This window comes from Chelonoidis abingdonii, chromosome 2, assembly GCF_003597395.2.
Source record: "Chelonoidis abingdonii isolate Lonesome George chromosome 2, CheloAbing_2.0, whole genome shotgun sequence".
NCBI classification, from domain to species: Eukaryota; Metazoa; Chordata; order Testudines; family Testudinidae; genus Chelonoidis; species Chelonoidis abingdonii.
Genome location: NC_133770.1, coordinates 150,444,866 through 150,450,865, shown reverse-complemented (window position 1 = coordinate 150,450,865; position 6,000 = coordinate 150,444,866). Strand labels below are relative to the sequence as shown.

General features: G+C 57.5%; 1 protein-coding gene across 4 annotated transcripts in view; it reads left to right on the top strand.

Annotated features, from left to right (window-relative positions):
* Positions 1-4,852: 4,852 nt before the first annotated feature.
* OGDH (oxoglutarate dehydrogenase) overlaps positions 4,853-6,000 on the top strand; it is a 93,605-nt gene continuing 92,457 nt past the window's right edge. For 2 of the 4 annotated variants that reach the window (XM_032774509.2, XM_032774507.2), the window contains exon 1: positions 4,869-4,968. The gene's annotated coding sequence lies outside the window, so the exon portion shown is untranslated. Of the gene's footprint in view, positions 4,969-6,000 lie in introns of all 4 variants that reach the window. The other 2 variants (XM_032774508.2, XM_032774505.2) reach the window with 2 other exon arrangements.

Here is a 6,000-nt window from a genome sequence, read left to right as displayed (position 1 = left end):
GTCTTGGGAAGCCCTCAGCCGCTGGCTGACCACTCCCAGCGGGGACAGACACTGGTGCATGCGCTGCATCTGCCAGGCTGCTTCCTTCAGAGACAGGGATCAGTTCATTCAAGCGATCTCCCTCCTCCAGCTGGGCAATCAGCTGGTCTTTGGTGAGCCTCCCTCTGCGCAGCCCCTTCTGCTTGCACAGCTCCACCAGGTCGAACTTAAGCCACTTGGCATACATCTTTCTGCTGGCCACTCACAGGCCGGGGTGCTTGCTGCTCCCCACGGTTTCCAGGGAGACTGCTAGTGCACCAGCCCTTCTTGAGGTCACCACCTCTCTGCCAGGGCCGAGCTGCAGACTCCTCCGCCCCTGGGACCGCTTGCTGCAATCCCCCAGGGGATCCTGTTACTGCAAAGTCCTTCTCTCTGGTCACACACTCCCAGGGGTTAATCACCCCTAAAATCGTCCCTTTGTTTTACTGCTCCCCAGTCACTTACTGCAGGAAGCGCCGTCCACGGGGTGAAGTAGATCCCACTGCTACCACCAGTTGTCATGGAGTGTGGGGGAGTCCGGCACAGCACTCCTCTTCCTGGGACTTACAGTGACTCTCAGCCAGCCACTAAAACAGAAGGTTTATTGGACAACAGGAACGAAGGATACAGCAGAGCTTGTAGGCACAAGCAGAACCCCTCAGTCAAGTCCTTCTGAGGTTCAGGAAGCTTAATCCCCAGCTTGGGATTCCCTAAATTCCAACCACCCAGCCCAAAACCGAAACTGAACTGAACTCCCTCCAGCCTGCCCCTTCCTTTGTCCGGCATCCTGGGCAAAGGTGCTCACACACCTCCCCCCTCCCTGGCTCAGGTTACAGGCTTAGGTCCTTTGCCTCACCTAAAGTCATCCTCGGCTCTCCCGTCCCCCACACAGACAATCCCTACCGCATCACACTCGGCCCGCCCCGCTCTGGGGTTTTGGCCACTGGCTCCTGCCAGCTGGAATCTCAGCCCGCTGCCAGCCTGGGGTTCCTTCCCTTAGGCCTGTAGCAGGTCCTGAGTGGGACCAGCGGAGGGACCCCAGCTGGCAAGGGGCCAGCAGCAGGAACCCCCAGCACGGCGGTGGGCTGAGCGGCTCAGTAAGCCCCCCATGCCATCAAAAATCAGCTTGTGTGCCATCTTTGGCATGTGTACCATACGTTGTCGACCCCTATTCTAACCCTTTCGTTCTGTGTAAGACAATCCTCTGACCGAGGGGCTGGAACAATTTGTACAGAGGGGGTTCTGAAAGCCACTGAACCAAACTGTAAACCCTGTATATGATGGAAACCACTTTGAGTCAGGGGGTGAGGCAGCACCCCTAGTTCCATCATCTATGTTTCTGACCTGGCTCCACCACCCACACCATGTCCCAAAATGGCATTAGATGCCCCAGCCTGGTTGGCAGCATGATATGGGGATGCCATATTTGAGGAAGGGGCCTCGGAGTTGGGAACCTGAGTGTTGGAGACAACAACACTTCTTAAGCTGTTTTCAGTTAAGCCTGAAGCTTTTGGGGGACGTGGTTCAGACCTGGGTCTGTGTTTGTAGCAGGCTAGCATGTCTGGCTCAAACCAGGCAGGGCACTGAAGTCTCAAGCTGCCAGGGAAAACGGGCTCAGAGGCAGTCTCCGCACATCAGCTGGCAGTTCCCAAGGGGGTTTCTATGACCCAACCTGTCACAGCAGGTACATTTGGAATCAATTGGTTAATAAAAAGCCAGCTGTGTTAGTAAATGTCTCGCTCTCCTGGGAATGGCACATTGAACACATGGAGTTTCAGGCAGTCCTTTAAGATATCCTGCAAACTGGGCCCCTTGTATCTATCTCCCCCATTAGTGCAATTCTGCCTGCCCCAGGCAGATACTTTGGAGAGCACTTCCCTGGTACCTTTCCAGGGCCACAGGGTAATTGAAACTGACTTAAACAAAGAGTTCGAAAAAGGGTGTGGGTGTGAGGGCAAGGTTTGTGTCAGGGGTGAGTTTTGCAGCTGGGTGACTGGGTCCTCTTCCTTGTTTCTCCTCTTCTCACCCTTTCGGCTGATCAGCAGCAATCTGATTAACATGCATAGGAGGAGACAATACCAAGCTCCTTGGGGAGTCACACTCTTCAGTGGCATTATCTATCTTCGGACACTGCTAAGCTTTATGTTCTCATCAGCAATCTGATTAACATGCATAGGAGGAGACAATACCAAGCTCCTTGGGGAGTCACACTCTTCAGTGGCATTATCTATCTTCGGACACTGCTAAGCTTTTAGTTCTCACGATGGCTTCTGGGTCTACATGCGTCCCATCAACTCTTGAGCCCTGCTCCTCTACCAGGTTGACATCAGATGGCAAACTGCATCTGCAAGGTGTACTGCTGCCCACAGTTCCACTCCCCTGGGACTGTTATTCTACTTTGGAAGTGGTCCTATTTCCACACCTAGTTATACATTGGAAGTTGACAACTAATAGAGGGGAGGCTGTTCGCTCCCTTTGGCCCCTGGCCCTGATTCGCCTGGCCAAGAGAATATTACAGAAGGTTTAATGGCAGAGGGATGATTAAGCCATCTACTCTATCAGGCTTCTGAGACGAAAAAGAAACAGCTGCCTGGAGCCAGCAAGGCCCGCACCCGAAGGCCCTTCTAAGTGATTAGCTGCTATATTGCTGACTGGGCAAGCCAGCATAGACATGCAGATTAGTGAAGCAACTGACTATTGCTCTCACACTGGGGTAGTGCTCCCAGTGCCCAGCACTGGGGTAGGCAGGGCAGGAGAGCCCGTGTAGTAAAAGTTCATTGTGTTGAAGTAGAGGAGACTTCCCATAAGCCTGCACATAAGGAATTGCATAAATGACGACTTCCCTGTCTCTGGCCTGGCCACTGTTGGCAGCACAGGCTGCTCTAATCCTGTTTTATCTTCACAGGTCAGGCAGCTTAAAGTGCATTCATCTTTCCCTGAAGAAGCTTATGGTTCTTGTACTAGTCTGCAGACAGCATCCCTGCACAATTTTAATAGGGCCTGGCTCGAAGCCTCCTTCTCAGCTCATAAACTTGTTAATTGCCCTTAGTTCCATACGATAAAAAGAACATGCCAAACGTAATGAAGCCTGGGGCTGGTGGCATGGGTAATTATTACCTCTCCATTTACAGCTGACGGAGAGAAGAAACTTGTCTGAGCTACACACCAGGTCAGTTAGCAGAGCCAGACACGAGCCTGGTCAGTGCTCTAAACACCTAGCAACATGCCCCCCCCCACCCCCAAGACAAAAACCCAGGAGTTCTGTTCCAGTCCCACGTCAGCTAATGCTGACAAGGTGCTGCAACTGCAGGTGCTTTTATCACAGTTGTAAAGCCCTGCGATCGACATGGCAACTTCTCAGGTGATCTCACACATTGTTCAGGGCAGCACTGGCATCATCCTGAGGTTGCAGGTGTTGGATCTCCCCGACTAGGCTGTGAAGGTGCCCACAGCCACCCTGCGGAAATGTGTGACAAAGTGGGGGGTTTCTTGGTTTTTCTGTGTTTCCAGTGGTTGCATCCAAGGAGGGACTCAGTGTCCCCAGCGTACTGTTTACGAGTGAGGGAAAGGGATTTGTTGTTACAGAGACCGGAGAAGGAACGTGGACCCGCAACGGTCTGGAGATGGAGACCCCAGCGATCGTGACCTGGTGACCTAGACCCAGCTCAGGAGTCACATCGGTTGGCCAGTGGAGGACAATGGGTCTGCGAAGAGAGACAGTCGCTCCAGCCAGAGGGGCCAGAGGAGCTGAAGGAGAGAGACCCAGGCAATCCTGTTATGACCCTATTTACCGTGAGAGAAGACACCGACAGGCGGGGCTTAGGGCCAAGGATATGGAGCCCAGCTGGAACGGGGGGGGGGGGGGGCTCTGGGCTGAGAGGGGAGCAGCGGAGTCCACCTGGATGCAGGGCTGGATGTGCTGTACCGAGCGACGCCAGGCCTGAGTCCCGGAGACTTCTGGCGTGTCCACTCTCAATAAACCCCCTGTTTTATGCTAGCTGAGAGTCACTCTGGTCTAAAGAACAGGGTTGCATGAACCCCTTCGGGGGTGAGGAGGCCCAGGGGGTCCAGAGAGCATGGACTCCCTGAGGGGGGACCATGGAGAGAGACAGACATGCTAAGGCTCAGAGAGGTGTGGCTCCAGGAGGCGGAGAGGCCTGACTCCGAGAGAGAGTTGAACCCCGAGAAAGGCTGTCGCATTCAAAGGGGCACCCTCCACGGGGCCAAAAGTGGGCACGATCTGTGAGTCTGTGACCTGGTTCAGACATACAGGCAGCAGTGCATGGAGCTGGCATGGCCAGCCAAAGAGCCTTCCTGAAGTGGGTGAATGGACACAGGCAACACTGTCCCAATCCTCTATGCCTCAAATCATCACTCAGGCTTGACTGATGCCTCCACCACATGCCCTCCAGTGACTGGCACCCCCTCCGACCTATACCTCCCCCCTTGTCCTGCACCTCCCCATCACCACCTACCCTGCCCCCCCCAAAACCAAGCACCTCCAGTGCCCCATGCCATCTCCCCAATGCCTATCAGCCCCAATGTCCTGCACCCAGCCCCCCAGCTACCTCACCCTTCAATGTCCTGCACCCACCCCACACCCTAGTCCTGCATCTATCTCCCAACACCTCCCTCCCCCACTGCCCCCAATGCCTCTTCGCCATCCCCCCAGCCACATGCCCACCACTGCCTCGCGCCCCCTCCCCCTCAGTGTCCCGCCCCGCCCCGCTATTGGTCACGTGGTGGCGAGACGGGGCCGCACACACGGGCGCGGATCCCAGCGCACCACTACGGAGCGGGTCAAGGGCGAATCCCTGACACGTGACCCGGGAGCAGGCGGGGAAGCGCGGTGACGCAGCACGCAGGGGGCGGGGCGGCGGTACTTGGCGCGCAGAGCGGCGGCGGCTGTCAGAGCAGAGCCGCGGGCGGGCGGGACGGACGCGGCGGCAGGTACCGCGTGGCCTGGGGGGTGGGCGCTGACCAGGCCTAGGGAGCTGGTCCGCGGGGAGCAGGGCGCTGCCTCGTGCCCCTGAGCCCGGAGTGTCCTTGGCGCCGCCGCCCGGGCGCCTCAGCCGAGGGGCGGGTGAGGTCACGGGGAGTGATGGCGGCAGCGGCCAGTAAGGAGGCGGCGCGCTGCCATCGCCGCTGTGATAGGTCGGGCTGTCGGGGAGCGGCTGTGAGCTGAGGCGGGGCCGCTCGCTGATTGGATGGTGGGGGGCGGGGCCGCAAAGCGCGAGCGGCCGAGACCCCAGCTCCGCAGACTGCAGGGGAGCGCGGCCCCACGTGGAGGGAGCTGGGGTGGGGGGTCCCCCCTCCCCTGCGGGGCCTGGCCCCTGCGCTCTGGGGCGGGAGCCGGCAGCATCAGCCCTCTCGCGCAGGCGGGGAAACTGAGGTACAGAGCGAGTCAGGGGCTGGGCCAGGGCTTGAGCCCGAGCGCCCGGCCGGCTCTGCCCGGCCCCATCGGGGCTTGGCACTGAGCACAGCGTTGTTCTCTCCCCCCGTGGCGCTGTGACTTGGGTACCTCAGAGGCAGGCACTGGGCTGGTTCCTGGAGTGGGGGTGTTTCCGCCCCCCCCCCCCCCCCCAAATAATGCAGCGGCCTAGTAGTGGAGAGCCCGTATCTCTCCCCTCCCCGGGAGTCTTTGTTCCTGGAGGCGGGAGAGCCCCTTCCCCTTAGCGGTCAGATGGTGGTAAGAACAGCTTCCATGACATCAGGTACCTCCTAGCCAGAGGTCAATTTAAAAGTTCATCTGCGGTCAGTATCGTGCTGAGAAGCCCAGAGTCCTTTTGCTTCTCACCCCTTAGGGGTGGGTGCCAGCCTGCTCCCTCGAGCGTTTCCCAAGGAGCATACTTGTGGGTACCCTACTCACCTTCATGTTGACCTATGGTTGGTGGGTTTTGCCTTGTTAGAAGGTATCTAGCACACTTGTCTAGGCTATGACCTCCATTTCTCCTTTTGCATGATTTAAACACTTTCATGTAA